At 47.4% G+C, this 20,108-nt stretch overlaps 1 long non-coding RNA gene across 2 annotated transcripts in view; it reads left to right on the top strand.

Moving 5' to 3' along the window:
* LOC141076159 (uncharacterized) overlaps positions 1–15,545 on the top strand; it is a 185,249-nt gene extending 169,704 nt beyond the window's left edge. For both annotated transcript variants that reach the window (XR_012227428.1, XR_012227427.1), the window contains one exon: positions 15,199–15,545. This is a non-coding gene — a long non-coding RNA (uncharacterized lncRNA). The remainder of the gene's footprint in view (positions 1–15,198) is intronic.
* The last annotated feature ends 4,563 nt before the right edge of the window (positions 15,546–20,108 follow it).

Below are 20,108 nucleotides of genomic sequence, written 5' to 3'. Positions count from 1 at the left end.
AGGGGGGTTATTTACTTTTTATTTCATTTTGATCAGTGTGAGAGTGATCAAAATGAATTAATCGAATCTGCAGCCGGCAGATTCGGGCGGGCGCACTGCGCATGCGCCCGCCATTTTCCAAGTTGACGGCGCCCATGATCTGGGACCGCGGGAAACCGGGAGCGACAGCGGCACTCGGTAAGCACCGGGGGGTGGTTGGGGGGTCTTCGGACTGCGGGGGGGAGCGGAAGGAAGGCGGGTGGCAGATGATGACAGCGGCACATGGCCACTGTCATTCAGTGGTGGGGGACGATCGCCCCCACGAGCTGGTGTGGGGGGGGTCAGGTAACTTTCTCCAGCCACGTCCAATGCTACTGCAGCATCGGCCATGGCTGGATTGTAATATTTCATCAATTTTCATTGATGAAATATTACTATCGCTCTGATTAGCTGTTTCACTTTTAACAGCCAATCAGAGCGATCGTAGCCATGTGGGGGTGAAGCCACGCCCCCTGTGGAGAAGTTCACAGCCCCCTTTATCTGCAGGTTGGGTGACCTTTCAGTGAGCCTGGTCACCTGACCCGCAGGGGGGCTTTAAAGTCATGACCCCGCCGCGGTCATTATTAGGAACAGCGGAACGCACTAAATAAAAATAAATAAAGTGCATTCGCCGCTTGGGGTCCACCGTGCAGTAGGTGTTACACCGCTGCTAGGTAATGACAGACGAGTAGTATGGCGGTATAATGCGCACAGGTTCAACATCACCCGAAGTGCTCAGAGCGGGCTCTGTTTACACACAGGTGCCGCAACAAAAACATACAAAAATGCTGAGCCTGTTAGTGTCACAGGCCTCAGGTAAATGCACACACGGTATCTGGTCACAGGAGCAGGACCTAAGACAGAGGAGCTGCATCCGTCTAGACCTACCGTGTGTGTGGCATCGCTACTGCGAACGCCAAGAAGGACTGTGTAACAGGGTCTACCAAGCTGGAGTACCTCTTTCAGTACCACCCCGTGTTTTCGGAGGTCCGCACTGCATTGGCTGGAGTCTGAATGAATGACGCTGGCTGGAATTCCTCGGTTACATGGGCGCATATAAAAGATCACTGCTTCTCCATGTATTTCCTGTCTGACAAAACTTTACTCACAGGACACAGAATATATCACACAGATACAGAGGGCCGGCCAATAGAAAAGCGGCAGGCCAGACATGCATTACAAAAGCCGCAGGTGGCTGGAGCCTGCCTATGTTTACTGTGGAAATTACAAAGTAGGGGGAGGGCGGATAAAAGGAGAATATCTGTGTCCCCTCTGCCCAGGGTGCAGCCTGTGAACTGATGCATTAGGGACATGCATCTCACATGGAAGCTATTATACATACATATAACTGCACAACATATTCTGGGTGCTGAGTGGTTCTGTAACACGTAACACGGCTCCCCCTTTTCAGTGACACGATCGGCATACACAGTCTGATCCGCAACGGATCGGTTTGGGGATGACCGAAGTTTATGGCGTTGGTACAAGTTCCGTTTGTCGACTTAGTCCATCGGCGTTACCGTTTTGTTTGCCGGGTCTGTGGTGGATGATGAAGTCCAGAGGTTGTAAGGCTAAACTCCACCGCAGCAATCTGGCGTTGTCTCCGGAGACCCGATTAAGCCAGACAAGGGGATTATGGTCCGTTAGGAGGGAAAACTGTCATCCATACAAATATGGTTGCAACTTCTTGAGTGCCCATACTACCGCCAGGCACTCCTTCTCGATGGCCGCATAGCTTACTTCACGGGGCAGTAGTTTCCGACTCAGGTAAGCTACCGGGTGTTCTTGGCCGTCCGGCCCGACTTGGCTCAGTACTACCCCCAATCCAAACATAGAAGCGTCTGTGTGAACCAGGAAACGTTTAGTTGGATCGGGTGCGGCCAATACAGGGGTATTGGTGAGGGCGTCCTTTAGTTGGCGGAAGGCTTCCTTAGACTCTGAGGTCCAGGTTACCTGGCGGGGTTGGTTCTTACGGGTCAGATCAGTGAGGGGCTTGGCTACGCTGCTGTAATTGGGAACGAATTTCCTGTAATACCCCGCTATCCCTAGAAATGCCATGACCTGGGTTTTAGTGCGTGGGATGGGCCATTTGGCTATAGCCTCAATCTTGTCTGGTTCTGGTGGCTGTTTTCCACTTCCCACCCAATGCCCTAAATACTGAACCTCTGCTTTGCCCACGTGACACTTGTTTGGGTTCAGGGTGATTCCGGCCTGGTGATTTAGATGCTCTTCCCATGTCGCACTGTAGATGGCAATGTCGTCCAGGTAGGCACAAGCATAGTCCTGGAGACCATCCAGAAGCCGGTCAGCCAGCCTTTGAAAGGTCGCCGGGGCATTCTTCATCCCGAATGGCATAACTCGAAACTGGAATAAGCCGAACGGGGTGACAAATGCCGACTTGGGAATAGCGTCAGGACTAAGGGGAATCTGCCAGTAGCCTTTGCATAGATCGATGGTGGTCAAATACTTTGCCCCCGCCAGCCGGTCTAACAACTCATCCACACGCGGCATGGGGTATGCATTCGTCACTGTTTTTCTCATTGAGCTTACGATAGTCTACACAAAACCGTGTAGTCCCTTCCTTCTTGGGCACTAACACTACAGGGGATGCCCAGGGACTATCTGACTCTTCAATGACCTCTAAACGCAGCATCTCTTGTATCTCTTGTCGCATCCCATCTCGTACAGACTCAGGGACGCGGAAGGGGTTTTGTCGTAGGGGGGTCTGATCCTGGGTCTCAACCTTGTGTTGTGCCAGGCGAGTGTACCCCGGTCTCTCTGAAAACATCCTCTGTCGCAGCCTCAACAACGCCTCCGCCTGCTGTCTCTCCCGGGGGCCTAGGTCTTCACCCAAGTGTACCTGGTTCCATGTTTTAAACGGAGTCCTTTCCCCTAAGACATCCGGCAAGGGAAGTCCGGCTAAATCCTCTGCTTCAGGTGCACAGATGGCCACTACCTCTTCAGGGTGCTCCCGGTAGGGCTTCAGCATATTCACGTGGAACCTGCGGATAACCCTGGGTTCGTCACAATCGGCAACATTATAGGTTGTGTCGGCTATTTTCCCTACTACCTGGTAGGACCCCTGCCATGCAGCTTGAAACTTATTCTGCTTAGTGGGCTCTAACACCAGGACCTTCTGTCCTATTTCCAAAGTGCGCTCTCTGGCCCTCCGATCGTACCATACGCGCTGGCGCCGCTGGGTCGCCTGCAGGTTCTCACGTACAACCTGGGTCAGCTCCTGTAGGCGGTCCTGGAATTCCAGCACATAGGGTACAATAGGTATCCCTTCTATGAGGCCCTCCCCCTCCCAGTGTTCCAGCACTAAGTCTAGGGGTCCCCTTACCCGTCTCCCGTATACCAGCTTGAATGGGGAGAACCCCGTGGATTCTTGGGGCACCTCCCGATAGGCAAACAGGAGGTGTGGCAAGAATTTCTCCCAGTCCCTGTAGGTCCTGGTAAAAGTCCCAATGAGCTGTTTTAATGTCCCGTTAAAATGTTCACACAACCCATTGGTTTGCGGGTGGTACGGGGCGCTTCTAATGGACTTTACGCTGCACAGCTTCCACAGTTGGTTGGTCACCTCTGCTGTAAACTGGGTACCCTGGTCCGAGATAGTCTCCCGGGGAAATCCAACCCGTGAGAAAACCTGGAGCAGGGCGGCCGCCACCGTTTCTGCCAGTATGTTAGGTAACGCAACCGCCTCTGGATACCGTGTAGCATAATCTACCACTGTCAATATATACCTTTTCCCGGACGGACTGGGTTTGACTAACGGCCCTATCAGATCGACCGCTACTCGGCTAAATGGTTCCTCCACAATGGGGAGGGGGCGTAATTTGGCCTTGCATCGATCCCCCTCTTGCCAATGCGCTGACAACTGTCACAGGTCTGGCAGTACTGACGAACATCATAGGTTACCCCCGGCAAAAAAAGTTTTGTGTCAGACGATGCCTGGTGCGACTGACACCGAAGTGCCCGGCTAAGGGTATGTCATGAGAGATTCGCAGTAGCTCCTGCCTATACTTCTTGGGAACTACCAGCTGTCGTTTTATAGTGGAGCTCGTCCCTGTGTGGTGCTGCTCTGTGATCCGGTAGAGGAGTCCCTGCTTCCATACAAACTGTTCCCCTTCCAGTACCCCACTCCCCTCCTGTGCCTTCCCACGATATCCCTCCAATGAAGGATCCTCAAGTAAGTCCCTCTTAAATTCATCTGGGGTGGCCCAAGAAATGTGTCTGGCTATGGGAATACGTGTAGGGCTGGGATGTCTTACCTGGGCCTCTTCTGAGTGTGATTCCACCTCCGCAGCTCGAGCTTGTCTCCGGGTTGTCACAGGATAGGTCTCAGCCAGAGGGGCCACTGAGAATGCAGACAACATGGGCCCCAAGTCATTTCCCTGAAAGACGTCTGCAGGCAAATCCTCCATCAAGCCGACCTCAACAAGGCCATCCCCGACTCCCCAGTTCAGGTGAATCCTGGCAGTGGGCAGTCGATGTATAGCTCCCCCTGCTACATGGACTGCCACTGTCCGGTCCGTCTTCTCTTGGTCCCCGACGAGATGAGGCTTCACAAGGGTCAAAGTTGCTCCAGAATCTCATAGTCCCTGCATACGTTTCCCATTAACCCACATGACCTGTCGATGCTGTTGTCGATTATCTGCCCGGGCTGCCTGCACGGGGTCTACTTCATGCAGCTCTTCCTCCATCTTGGTTAGTCGTAGCCCCCAATGCCGGGTCAGCTTCGCCTTGGTAGCAGTGTACAGCAGCCCGGCTGAAGGTAGCTGTTCCCGCCTTTGGCCACTGGATATGTTGAGTCCGGTTGGGACATTGTCTTTGCAGGTGGCCCAGCTGATGACAGGTGTGGCATCGCACCCCAGGGGGACTGTGGTAGGCCGAGTTTCTAGCTGGTCCCCCTACAATATTCGGTTGTTTGGGGCCCTCCAGGTCCATGGGCGGGCCCCTAGCGACCACCTTTGATCCGGACAACTGCGGCCTCCTGGCATCATGATGCTCATCGGCCAGACGAGCGGCTTCCTCAAGAGTCGTTGGCCATCTGTCCCGAAGCCATTCCTGTGTCTCGGAGTTTAGTCCATTAAAGAATCGTTCTAACAGGAAGAGCTGGAGGACGTCCTCCTTAGTGGTTGCTTGGCTCCCTTGTACCCTCTGTAGCAGTGACCGCCGTAATTCAGCGTGGGTATCGGTTACGCGTTTTATAAGTCCGTGGAACTTTTGGTGGTAGGCCTCTGGTGTCAGCGCACACCGGGCCAAGATCACTTCTTTGATCCGGTCATAGTCCATATAGTCCTCATCAGGTACCGTGCGATAGGCGTCCGCTGCCCGGCATGTCAGCTTGCTGGTCAGAATCTGAACCCATTCCTCCGGCTTCACTTGATGAAGGGCACACTGCCGCTCAAAGTCCTGCAGAAAGCCATCAATGTCTTCCTCTGCCTCCCCCAACTGTCAGAAGGCATTATACTGGATCTTTTTGTGGCTTACTGTTGAAGGTACCTGGTCGAAGGCCAGAGCTCCCCCTGCTCGCTGACTCTCCTCTCTCTGCTCTGCCATCTCCATCTTGGCCAGCTCCACTTTGGTCCGCTCTGCCATCTCCATCTTGGCTAGCTCTATCCTAGTCCGCTCGGCCATCTTTTCCTTCAGATCAGTACGCACATCAGCCATCACCTCTCGTATGATCTCTACTGCAGGGTTTGGGCCATAGAACGCCAGTCTGTCCGTTACCTCCCTCTGGAATTCGGTCTCCTCCACATTCACATTGGGGGGCGCTGCACTGTCGTGTTCCATGATGGCTGCTATCAAATCCGCTTTTGTTTTGTTGCTGGCGATCAACCCTCGGGCTTCCACCAGGTCTTTTAATGTAATCCTCTTTAACTTCTGGTAGTTATTTTCCATTCATTCCTTTCCTCCTTTAGAAGGGGTATGTGGCATCATTGGTCAGGAAGGGGTTAAAATATTTCTATTCAATGAAGTAGAATCAGTAAAAATCTTAATCCTGTGTAAAATTCATTCATAATGGAAATTAGAAAAATTGCATTAGCTTTCGTTACACCAAGCACTAGATATATTACTACCTCTATGCCGATTTGTTCTCTGTGCATTTTCTTTTCACCAGACCTAGTGAAACATTTTAATTAAAAAAAGCTACTTTTTTTGTAGAATAGCTCCAAATAACTTGTTAAGGATTTTTATTCCTTTGCAGTTGAGAAGACCATTGATTTTTCTATTTGACGACTAAAACCGATTTTGTCCTGGTTTCCCATGAACCCCATTTCTACCCATTAACAATGACCTTAACTGCATCTCCAATTCTTTGGATGTTCTACTGTGTTTTTTTTTACTTTTTGTTTAACAATGTGAAGTGACAGAAATGAATGCTTTTTTCACTACTTTCTGGATTTACTTTATTAGTGAGCCAGGGTGACCTATGTTCCAGGTGAAACCCACATCTGTGCCAGAAAACAGATATAGGGAAGGCAGACTTATCATAGTGGAGGTAAGGTAGCAAATCTGCAAGCAATGGAGGGATGTTTAATAGTGTACAATCAGATTCATTCCAAGGTTGTTTACCTTGTCTTACTGGAATAAAGATTTTCATTATTATTAAACCACTTGGAACAATGTTTGTCCCTCCTTATTTAGAAGATTTTTCTATTTCAACACAGAAAACAACTGTTTATCAGACTTGGAAGGGTATATGAGGATTGCCAAATGTTATTGAATAACTTTGCAGTCTAAAAAACCTTGAAAAATAATGGTATTTACAAAATTAAGAAAGTACATTACTGAAATGTATTAACTCTTTATTTTGACCATAAATCTCAACCTTAATATGAGTGACATGTTCCAAAAACGTGTCTGCTTGAGCACTTTTTCTCATACTGCATGTAATAGTTGACAAGTGCTCAATACTAAGGAAATATGTACTTCCAAAAACAGCACAGAACATATACACACAAAGTGAGGGAAATAAGTATTTGATCCCTTGCTGATTTTGTAAAGTTTACGCCCACTGACAAAGACATGATCAGTCTATAATTTTAAGGGTAGGTTAATGTTAACATGGAGAGATAGAATTTCAAAAATAAAATCCAGAAAATCACATTGTATAAATTATATAAATTTGTTTGCATTTTGTAGTCAGAAATAAGTATTTGATCTCTCTGGCAAACAAGACTTAATACTTGTTGGCAAGCACAGACGTCAGACGTTTTTTGTAGTTGATGATGAAGTTTGTGCACATGTCAGGAGGAATTTTGGTCCACTCCTCTTTGCAGATCATCTCTAAATCATTAAGATTTTGAGGCTGTTGCTTGGCCACTCGGAGCTTCAACGCTCTCCTAAGTTTTCTATAGGATTAAGTAGTCTGGAGACTGGCTAGGCCACTCCATGACCTTAATGTGCTTCTTTTTGAGCCACTCCTTTGTTGCCTTGGCTGTATGTTTTGGGTCATTTTCTTCCTGGAAGACCCAGACATGACCCATTTTTAAAGTCCTGGCTGAGGGAAGGAGGTTGTCACTCAGGATTTTACAGTACATGGCTCCATCCATTCTCCCATTGATGCGGTGAAGTAGTCCTATACCCTTAGCAGAGAAACACCCCCAAAACATAATGATTCCACCTCCATGCTTGACAGTAGGGTCGGTGTTCTTTGGGTCATAGGCAGCATTTCTCTTCCTCCCAACAGGGCAAATTGGGTTAATGCGTTATGATGAGTTATGATGGAATCACTGATTGGGTGGATCAAGGAAATGCTGTAGATATAGTATATCTTGACTTCAGCAAAGCATTTCACAAAGTATCTCATACAATCCTTATTGAAAAAATGGCTAAGTATGGAATGGACAAGGCAACTGTTAGGTGGATGCATAACTGGCTTAGTGATCGGACCCAAAGAGTGGTCGTAAATGGCTGCACATCCAGTTGGAAGAATGTCTCAAGTGGGGTACCACAGGACTCTGTCCTGGGCCCTGTATTGTTCAACATCTTTATCAACAATTTAGATGAAGGAATTGAGGGTAAACTGATTAAATTTGCTGATGACACAAAGCTAGGAGGGATAGCTAATACTAGAGAAGAGAGAGAGAGGATTCAAAAAGATATAAATAAACTGGAGAAGTGGGCAGCAACTAACAGAATGGTTTTAACAGGGAAAAATGCAAAGTACTACATCTGGGCCATAAAAATGAAAAAAGCATATACAGAATGGGAGGAATAGGGCTAAGCAACAGCACATGTGAAAAAGACTTGGGTATACTAATAGATCACAGACTGAATATGAGTCAACAGTGTGATGCAGCAGCAAAAAAAGGCAAATGCAATTCTAGGATGTATTAACAGAAGCATACAGTCTAGATCACATGAAGTCATTATTTCCCTCTACTCCTCTTTGGTCAGACCTCATCTGGAATATTGTGTCCAGTTTTGGGCACCACATTTTAAAAAAGACATCAACAAACTGGAGCAAGTTCAGAAAAGAGCGACCAGAATGGTGACCGGTCTGCAAACCCTGTCTTATGAGGAAAGGTTGCAGGATTTGGAAATGTTTAGTTTGCAAAAGAGAAGACTGAGAGGAGACTTAATAGCTGTCTACAAATATCTCAAGGGCTGTGACATTGTAGAAGGATCAACTTTATTCTCATTTGCACAAGGAAAGACTAGAAGCAATGGGATGAAACTGAATGGGAGGAGACACAGATTAGATATTAGAAAAAACTTTTTGACAGTTAGAGTGATCAATGAGTGGAACAGGCTGCCACGAGAAGTGGTGAGTTCTCCTTCAATGGAAGTCTTCAAACAGAGGCTGGACAGACATCTGACTGGGATGATTTAGCGAATCCTGCTTTGAGCAGGGGGTTGGACCAGATGGCCCAGGAGGTCCCTACCAACTCTATGATTCTATGATTCTAATGCCAAACAGCTCAACTTTTGTTTCATCTGACCACAGCACCTTCTCCCAATCACTCACAGAATCATCTAGGTGTTCATTGGCAAGCTTCAGACAGGCCTGCACATGTGTCTTCCTGAGCAGGGGGACCTTGTGGGCACTGCAAGATTTTAAACCTTTACAATGTAATGTGTTACCAATGATTTTCTTGGTGACTGTGGCCCTAGCTGCCTTGAGATCATTAATAAGTTCCCCCCGTGTAGTTTTAGGCTGATCTCTCACCTTCCTCATGATCAAGGATACCCCACAAGGTGAGATTTTGCATGGTGCCCCAGATCGATGTTGATTTACAGTCACTTTGTATTTCTTCCATTTTCTTACTATTGCAATAACAGTTGTCTCCTTCTTACCCAGCGTTTTACTTATGGTTTTGTAGCCCATTCCAGCTTTGTGCAGGTCTATGATCTTGTCCCTGACATCCTTATAAAGCTATTTGGTCTTGCCCATGTTGTAGAGGTTAGAGTCTGACTGATTAATTGAGTCTGTGGACAGGAGTCTTCTATAAAAGTGACTATGTAAGACAGCTGTCCTTATTGTAGGTAATGAGTTGATTAGAAGCGTCTAATTGTTCTTTAGGAGCCAGAACTCTTAATGGTTGGTAGGGGGTTCAAATACTTATTTCTCACTGCAAAATGCAAATAAATTTATATAATTTATACAATATGATTTTCTGGATTTTATTACTGATATTCTATCTTTCAATGTTAAAATTAACCTACCCTTAACCCCTTCATGACCGGAGGTTTTTCGTTTTCGTTTTTCGCTCCCCTTTTTCCCAGAGCCATAACTTTTTTATTTTTCCTTCAATATGGCTATGTGAGGGCTTATTTTTTTGTGGGATGAGTTGTACTTTTGACAGCATTGGTTTTACCATGTCATGTACTTGTGTCATTATGATTCTCCAGGTCATTACGAGTTCATAGACACCAAACGTGTAGGTTCTCATTTATGTAAGTGGTGAAAAAAAATTCCAAAGTTTGTTAAAAAAAAATTGCGCCATTTTCCGAGACCCGTAGCGTGTCCATTTTTCGTGATCTGGGGTCGGGTGAGGGCTTATTTTTTGTGTGCCGAGCTGATGTTTTAAGGCTAGTTTTACACTAGCGTATTTTCCATGCAGCGCATGTCGCCGCTAAGTCCTGCCCCCTGCCGGCTCCCTGCCCGCCCCATCTGGTCATCGCCGCCTACTATCGCACACGGCCGCATGCAATCTGCGCACCCTATCTTTAGCATAGGGTGTGCAGACAGTGCGCTGGCCGTGCGCTAGTTGGATTTTAGCGTACACTGCGCACTTTTGAAGGTGCGCCCGTGTGCGCCGAACGCACCATGTTGCATTTTGGCGCGATCGGCGCACCTTCAAAAGTGCGCAGCGCATGCTAAAATCCTACTAGCGCACGGCCAGCGCACGGTCTGCGCACCCTATGCTAAAGATAGGGTGCGCAGATCGCATGCGGCCGTGTACGATAGTGGGCGGCGATGACCAGATGAGGCGGGCAGGGAGCCGGCAGGGGGCAGGGCTTAGCGGCACCGTGCGCTGCATGGAAAATACGCTAGTGTGAAACTAGCCTGAATGATACCACTTTTGTGCAGATATATTCTTTTGATCACCCGTTATTGCATTTTAATTCAATGTCACGGCGACCAAAAAAACGTAATTCTGGAGTTTTGATTTTTTTTTCTCGCTACGCCATTTAGCGATCAGGTTAATCCTTTTTTTATTGATAGATCGGGCGATTTTGAATGCGGCAATACCAAATATGTGTAGGCTTGATTTTTTTATTGTTTTATTTTGATTGGGGCGAAAGGAGAGTGATATGAACTTTTATGTTTTTTTATTTTTTTTGTTTTTAAACACATTTTTTTTACTTTTGGCATGCTTCGATAACCTCAATAGGATGCTAGAAGCTGCCATAGCGCGATCACCTCTGCTACATAGAGGTGATGCATAGAAAACCTCTATGTAGTTGAATTACAGCATTGCTATGAACGCCTACCACAGGGTGGCGCTCATAGCAATCTGCCATAAGCAACCATAGAGGTCTCGATGAGACCTCAGGTTATTATGGCAATGCACCGATGACCTCCGATCACGTGACGCGCGCCGGAAGCTCTAGTTAAGTGCCCGCTGTCAGCGTTTGACAGTGGGATTTAACTAGTTAATAGGCACGGGCAGATCGCGATTATGCTCGCGCTTATTTTGGGCATATGTCAGCTGTTTAAAACAGCTTTGAGTTGGGCTCACCGCCGATGCCCATTTCAAAGCAGGGGATACTGCCGGCTGATGGCATCCCATCTTGACTGAAAAAAATAGAAATGTAGACATTTTTGCAAATTTATTAAAAAAGAAAAATTGAAATATCACAAGGTCATAAGTATTCAGACCCTTTGCTCAGTATTGAATAGAAGCACCCTTTTGAACTAGTACAGCTCCTTGGGAATGATGAAGTTTTTCACACCTGGATTTGGGGATCCTCTGCCATTCTTCCTTGCAGATCCTCTCTAGTTCCATCAGGTTTGATGGTGAACGTTGGTGGACAGCCATTTTCAGGTCTCTCCAGAGATGCTCAATTGGATTTAGGTCAAGGCTCTGGTTGGGCCAGTCAAGAACGGTCACAGAGTTGTTCTGAAGCCACTCCTTTGTTATTTTAGCTGTGTGCTTAGAATCACTGTCTTGTTGGAAGGTGAACCTTCGGACAAGGCTGACGTCCAGAGCACTCTGGAAGAGGTTTTCATCCAAGATATCTTTGTACTTGGCTGGATTCATGTCTCCTTCAATTGCAACCAGTTGTCCTGTCCCTGCTGCTGAAAAACACCCCATAGCATGATGCTGCCACCACCATGCTTCACTGTTTGGATTGTATTGGACAGGTGATGAGCAGTGCCTGGTTTTCTCCACAAATACCACTTAGAATTACCACAAAAAAGTTCTACCTTCGTCTCATCAGACCAGAGAATCTTATTTGTCATAGCCTGGGAGTCCTTCATGTGGTTTTTTTTTAGCAAACTCTATGCGGGATTTCATATATCTGGCACTGAGGAGAGGCTTCCATTGGGCCACTTTGCCATAAAGGCCTGACTGGTGGAGGGCTGCAGAGATATTTCACTTTTTGAAACTACCTCCCATCTCCCTACTGCATATGAGGAGCTCAGCCACAGTGATGTTGGGGTTCTTCTTTACCTCTCTCACCAAGGCTCTTCTGTCACGATGTAACTGGCCCTGTGTGATGTGACCCGACGATCGGTCGGTCACCAAACAACAAGACAAAACAAGGGGACACCGGGGAAAAATTACAGACAGGGAAAAACAAACAGCACTTAGCTTCCTCTGCTGTCAGGCACCGGACAGCAGAGTAAGGCACCAGAACACCGCTTTCAGCTGTATAGCCACTGCACCAGATAACTCCTCTCTTTAGAACGGTTGGTTTCCAAAGGACCTGTATTACCAAAAGTCAGCTAGTGTACCACGTGACCTTATATAGGAAGTAGGGAGTGGTCACCACCAGCAATAACAGACTCACAAAACATGTAGTAACACCAGCGGCCACCGGGGGCAAAAAACTGACATTAACCCCTGATGGCCTGAAAGGAAAAAAGTTTATATATAAGAAGTCTACACTGACACAGATCCAAAAATGGATCGTGACAGTACCCCCCTTACAATGAGGGGCCTCTGGACCCTCAACAGCGCACCTCACCAGAAAACCACCTACAGTGAGGACACCTAGATCCACCAGAGTTCACCTCAGCAACTACCTGACTCTCAGGTTTATGGCAAACGTGGGCAGATGGAAGTGGCAATGTGTGCTCTGGAGGCACCACAAATCTCCAGAGTGCCGACCTGGGGAACGAGTTGTGAATGGGCATTACTGGGGGTAACTCCAGCTGGTAAGTTCCCGTGCTGAGAATGGGTGACACCCGATACGGCCCGATCACCTGAGAACTCCAGACCCCCAGCAGCACACTTTCACCTGATGTTTTTGGTGGACACCCATACGTACTCATTCACACACAGGTTCGGACCTGAACGTTTATTGCCAAACACATTTGCCACAAAACGGTGAACTCTTCCAGGAACTGACAACAGAGGCATCCCCCTATGTCACCACACTCACACCCCCACAATTCACAGAGGGGACCACCACCCTCCTCTGACCCCTCCTCCTATGAGGACTCCACCTCTCAGGGTTGGCTAATGGCAAGGGTTGAGACTTGCCCCTACTCCCTGGCAGCACCTCTGCTGCCCCCACTGGAGAAGAAGGGGACAGTTGTAGAAAGATGGCAGAGAGAGTAGCCCCCAGGCAGCAGCCCTCACATGACTGATCCCAGCTGACTACTTCCCTAGACTGCCAATCTATGACCGGGTTTTGTTTTTCCAACCAAGGGAGGCCTAAAATGATAGGTGATGGCATTCCCACCAAGACGTAGCATGACAGGGAATCTATATGATGAGTCCCTATATGCAGATGTATATTTTCCATGACTTGGGTCAACCTCCCCTGGCTCAGTGGGACAGTCAATGGCATGGATGCTTATAGGTTTGGCCAGTGTCCTACAACTCAGGCCATGGGTCTGGACAAAGTGAGTGTCCACCAGATTGACTCCCGCTCCACTGTCCACAAACACCGGTATGCCCTCAGGTACCCCATCAACACCACATCTGCTGACAAAGTACTCTGAGAGAGCAATATGGAGGAAATATACACTCCCTGGTCGCCTCCCTCCACATGACAAGGGGGACGTGGGTTCTTAATTGGTATGGAAGTTTTGGCGCGAGCCGGGAAGACCCTGATAAAATGACCAGTCTGCCCACAGCTAAAACATGCCCCCAAACCACGACGAACCGCAGGCAACACCATTGGGGAACCATCTCCTCCCACCTGCCTGGGCTCGTCCGACTGCACCTAGCAAGGACTACAGGGGGCATATTCGCCAAAAGCCGCAAAAAACTCATCCACCGACCTTAGAGATGGTGAATCGGCCGGCAGGGAGAAGGCCCAGGATTGGGGATCACCTTTAAGGAGGGATATAATGAATCCCACCTGCGTTCCTCACTCCCTAATGAACGAGGGCGGAGCCTGAAGTGTAGCTTGCAGGCCTCCTGAAAAACCAAAAAATTATCTCTCCCTCCAGAAAACCTGTCTGGGAGAGATAACTTGGGTTCTGGTTGAGCCTGCATCTGTGCTGAGGCCCTGAACCACACCAACTGCTGCAGCTGCTGCTCCACCATACCATGCAGCACCCCACGCTCCTCAGTGAGGGTCTGCAGCAATTGGACAAAGGTCTGCATTTGGGTCATGGCTCACCAGAAAAAAATGGGCGGCTGGTAATAAAAGGACCTGTATTACCAACTACTAACTGGTGTACCAGGTGACCTTATATAGGAAGGTGAGAGTGGTCACCACCAGCAATAACAGACTCACAAAACATGTAGTAACACCAGTGGCCACCGGGTGCAAAAACTGACATTAACCCCCTATGGCCTGAAAGGAAAGTTTATATATGAGAAGCCCACATTGACACAGTTCCAAAAATGGATCGTGACATCTTCTCCCACAATTGCTCGGTTTGGCTGGACAGACATGTCTAGGAAGACTTCTGGTGGTCCCAAACTTCTTTCATTTAAGGATTATGGAGGTCATTGTGCTCTTAGGAACCTTGAGTACTGCAGAAATTCTTTTGTAACCTTGGCCAGATCTGTGCATTACCACAATTCTGTCTCTGAGCTCCTTGGCCAGTTCCTTTGACCTCATGATTCTCATTTGGTCTGACATGCACTGTGAGCTGTGAGGTCTTATATTGACAGGTGTGTGCTTTTACAAATCAAGTTCTATCAGTTTAATTAAACACAGCTGGACTCCAATGAAGGATTAGAACCATCTCAAGTAGGATCACAAGGAAATGGACAGCATGTGACTTTAATATGAGTGTCTGAGCTAAGGGTCTGAATACTTATGACCATGTGATATTTCAGTTTTTCCTTTTTAATTTGCTAAAATTTCTACATTTCTATTTTTTTCAGTAAAGATGGGGTGCAGAGTGTGCATTAATAAGAAAAAAATGAACTTTTTTGAATTTACCAAAAGTCTACAATGAAACAGAGTTAAAAATTTAAAGGGGTCTGAATACTTTCATAGTCATTGTATATGGACCCCTTGCAGTCCCAACAGCTCATCATAACAGCTCTCAAGATCTCCTTCTCTACTCCTCCTTATTTCTTCTTCCCACAGCCGCATCCAAGACTCCTCCCGTGCTTCCCCCATACTCTGGAACTCTCTGCCACAACACATTAGACTCTCACCAACAACAGAAACCTTCAAGAAGAACCTGAAGACCCACCTGTTCCGACCAGCCTACAGCCTGCAATGATCCTCAGTCTACGGAACCACCGCACAGCCAGCTCTACCCTCTCCTAGTATATCCTCACCCATCCCTGTAGTCTGTGAGCCCTCGCGGGCAGGGTCCTCTCTCCTTCTGTACTTGTGTGTCCCTTGTCTTACACATGTTTATTGACCTTGTCTATATTTCCCCTTTTCATATGTAAAGCACCGTGGAATAAATGGCGCTATATACTGTATATGTATAATAATAATAATGCACAATTCCACCTACTTCGGAAGTGGTAGCAGGCCCACTAATCTCTTGGACCCCTGCACAGGTTCCACCAATGTTATGTCCACCCTGATCCATGATACATTGAAGGGCAGGCAACAGGACTGTCTAACCATATACCTTATTGTTAGGGTATACTTTACGCAATAAGTGTATATATAAAAAAATATTAAGCCGTCATGAATTGGCTTACGCTACATTAGCTCCTTACTGACATGACGTAGTAGCATTAGTGAAAAAAAACACAGCCCACAGCACACGAACTTGATGGAATGCACGTTCCAAAGATCCCAGAACCCGATGGGATCAATAAGCCAGCCAAGTGATGAAAGAGCAACAGCATCCACTCCAGGTGAAGAAATAAATATCTTTATTCTGCCAGTGGTAGATACAACGTTTCAACCATAAGGTCTTTATTAGAGTTGAGCGAAACAGGTCAAAAAAATTCAAAAGTCGCCGCCTTTCGCAAAAGTCGGGTTTCATGAACCAAAACCCGACATGAGCACGAGCGCCAAAGTCGCGTTTCAAAAGATTCTTTAGCGCCCTTTTTCAGCAGATCAGGAAGAACGGACACTGTGGGCGACGTGATGACATAGGCAGCAGTCACCACCATCTTGGAGAAGGGCATGCAAGTGATTGGCTTGCTTTGTGTGGCGTCACAGGGGTATAAAAGGGTGGGGACACCGACCGCCATGTTACTCATGCTGATCTCAGAATAGGGAGAGCTGCTGCAGCTACTGATTCTGTAGGGAGAGCGTTAGGAAGGCAAAAAGAAAAAAAAACTGCTTCTGCTGCTAGCGCTTTTTACTGTAGTTACTGTGCAGTGAAAGGTGAAGATTTTTGCTTTTGTACAGCAGCGCTGGTGGTGATTAGCCTGCCTTTTAAGGCTAGCTGCATTGTTGTGTGCACACTGGTGTTCAAACTGCTCTTTTAAAAGCAATCCAAATTGTATTGTTTTGTCCTGGTGAGGTAGTGAGCGTTCATTTTTTCACACACCGTACAGCGGTGTATGCTCCTCACACAGTACCGTGTAACGACTATTATCACAACCAAATTGAAGCTAAGTGTGTGACTCTGTAAGGAAAAGCCGAGGAGTTTGTCCATTCTTACAGACCTACACTTTATAGTTTTGTCCATTTTTCAAACAGTTTAGTATATTTGCTGCTTGATTACATTCAAAACTAGAGAGAGACAGCGTGTGTCAGTCCGTATACAAAAACACGGAGTTTGACAATTTTACATACACCGTACAGCGGTGTACATGCACGCTCCTCTCTCAGTACCGTGTAACGGCTGTTATCACGGCCAAATTGAAGGTATCTACGTGTGTGACTCTGTAAGGAAAAGTCAAGGAATTTGTCCGTTCTTACAGACCTACACCTTATAGTTTTGTCCGTTTTTCAAACAGTTTAGTATATTTGCTGTTTGATTACATTCAAAACTAGAGAGAGACAGCGTGTGTCAGTCCGTATACAAAAACACGGAGCTTGACAATTTTACATACACCGTACAGCGGTGTATGTGCACGCTCCTCTCTCAGTACCGTGTAATGGCTGTTATCACGGCCAAATTGAAGCTATCTAAGTGTGTGACTCTGTAAGGAAAAGCCGAGAAGTTTGTCCGTTCTTACAGACCTACACTCTAGGGAGATTCCAATTCTGCCCCATTCTATATACACCTTGTAGTTTGTCATACCCTAGGCAATTTCTGCCGGTCACATTGCGGTGTTAAAGACACAGGGCTTGACAGAATCTAACTGTGTCCTGAAGTGTAGAGAGATTCCAATTCTCCACAGTCCTCTATCCACCTTTCTTACAACATCCAGAATCTGCCTGTCACATTGCGGTGTAAAATAAACAGGGCCTGACAGAATCCAACTGTGTCCTGAAGTCTACAGAGATTCCAATTCTTCCCACTACTATATACACCTTGTACCTTTTTTTACAGTACCATATAGTTGGTGGATTTTTTGGGTACATTTTCCCCAAAAATGAAGTGTGGTGGAAGAGTCCGTGGAAGTGGGCGGGGGATGGCAGCTGGTAATGATGGTGTTGGTGTTGGTGGTGGATCTGCTGGTAGTGGCAAAAGCAAAATAGCACCTAATGCAGGAGGTGTTGAGCCTGCGTCATCATCTGGCTCCACAAGGCCTCGAAGGCTCCCTTTTCTAGGAGTAGGTAAACTGCTTTTAAAGCCGGAGCTTCAAGAACAAGTTTTGGCTTACATTGCTGACTCAGCCTCCAGCTCTATCGCCGCCTCTTCTGAAGTTTTAAAAAATAAAAGCACTGAGTCATCATTGGAGGCTCATGTTCATGAACCACACCTTTCCTTGTGTCCTTCACCCCAACCAAAATTGAAGGATGCGGCAGGCCACACTACAGATTACTCCATGGAGCTGTTTTCACATACCATGCCTGGGTTATCAAGTCAAATCGTGAATTACCCAGGCAAAGATGAATCTGACATGGAGTGTACTGATGCACAGCCACTGATAGATGATTCTGCTGGTACATTCACTCAGAGAACTACATTGTCCTCGCAGTGTACTGAGCCAGAATCTGACCCAGATGAAACTCAGTTGCCCCTTCCCGCTTACTATACCACCATACACGATGACACAGAGGAAGGTGCACATGACATTGAAGAGGAGGTGATGGATGACCCAGTTGTTGACCCAGATTGGCATCCATTGGGGGTAGAGGGTGCCGCTGCCAATAGCTCAGAAGAGGAGGAGGAGCATCCGCAGCAGGCATCGACATCGCAACAGCTGTTATCTGGCAGGCCCGGAGCAGTCCAAAAACGGGTTACAAAAACCAAAAGAGTTGCAGGACAGCTTGGCCAGACAGTCAAAATAGCACAGTGTGCAAGGCCTCAAAATGTCTTCCATAGTAGGAAGAGTGCAGTGTGGCACTTTTTTGAACAAAATCCTAATGATCAGGCAAAGGTTATCTGTAACAAGTGCGCAAAGACCTTTAGCCGAGGGAAAAATCTAAGAAATTTGAATACCAGTTGCATGCTAAGACATTTAACCACCATGCACTTGCAAGCGTGGATGGACTACCAAAACTAATGTACCACATGTGCTACTGCTCCCAAAGAAGTTAGTCAGCAATGCTACATTGTTTCCCCCACTGTAAGTCCACCGGTTAGCACACCACCAGCAGCAAATGTTGAGTTGTCGTCGCAAGGGCAAATCAGTCAGGGAATCACACTGTTATTGCAACAGAAGACTGAATCTAGGCCATCAGAAAGAACACAAACTCCATCACCATCATCAACCCTCTCTCAGTCCGCCATGTCCACCGCTAGTTCCACCATATGCAGCTCTCAAGTCCAGCTCACCCTACCAGAGACTATGAGTAGGACAAGAAAGTACTCATCCTCTCATCCGCGTACACTAGGTTTGAACGCCCACATTGCCAAACTAATCTCGTTAGAGATGATGCCCTATCGGTTGGTTGAAAGCGCAGCTTTCCGCGAACTCATGGCCTACGCAGTACCACGCTATGACCTACCCAGTCGCCACTTCTTTTCTCGCAAAGCCATCTCAGCCCTCCACCTTCATGTGAAAGACCACATTGTCCATGCACTCAAGCAATCAGTGAGTGGAAAGGTGCACCTCACAAGTGATGCATGGTCCAGTAGGCATGGCCAGGGCCGTTACGTGTTCATCACTGCGCACTGGGTTAATGTGGTGGATGCAGGGTCCACAGGGGACAGCTGTGATGGCACACTGCTGCCTAGCCCACGGTATAGAAAACAGTTGGCTGTAGGTGTTTGACCCTCCTCCTCCTCCAGAAGCGAAAGCTCGTCCACAGAGCGCAGTCGCACGAGCACTGCATCCGCAGCTGACAGTGGTGCACACGATGTGTCCCACTATCGATCAGCTAGTGGAAAGCGTCAGCAGACTGTGTTGCAGATGATGTGTTTGGGCGACAGACACACGGCGGAGGTACTGGCCGACTACTTTCAGCGACAAAATGAGTCATGGCTGGGCAGTCTACATTTTGAGGCAGGCAAGGTAGTTAGTGATAACGGCCGGAATTTTGTGGCAGCCATAGCCCTTTCAAAACTCAGACACATACCTTGCTTGGCTCACACCTTGAACCTGGTGGTGCAGTGCTTCCTCACTAATTAACCGGAGTTATCAGGCCTGCTTCATAAGGTTCGAAGACTGTGCTCTCACATCCGCCGGTCGCCGGTACACTCCAGTCGTATGCAGAAGCTGCAGCGATTGCTCCACCTTCCCAAGCACCGCCTAATTATCGACGTTGCAACAAGGTGGAACTCCACCCTGCACATGGTTGAGCGGCTGTGCGAACAGAAGCAGGCCGTAATGTATTTGTGGGAGGATACACAGGCAGGCACTTTGAGGGCAGACATGGAGTTGACAAGTGTGCAGTGGTCGAAGCTGAAAGACCTCTGTAAAGTCCTTCAATGTATTGAGGAATGCACACGGCTGGTAAGCGCAGACAATGCCATCATAAGCATGAGCATCCCACCTATGCGTCTGCTCATGCAAACTTTGATG

Source organism: Dendrobates tinctorius, unplaced genomic scaffold, assembly GCF_039654945.1.
Source record: "Dendrobates tinctorius isolate UK_male_01 unplaced genomic scaffold, ASM3965494v1 ptg000391l, whole genome shotgun sequence".
In the NCBI taxonomy this organism is placed as follows: domain Eukaryota; kingdom Metazoa; phylum Chordata; class Amphibia; order Anura; family Dendrobatidae; genus Dendrobates; species Dendrobates tinctorius.
Note: the sequence above shows the minus strand (reverse complement) of the source record. Positions and strands in the feature narration are given on the sequence as shown.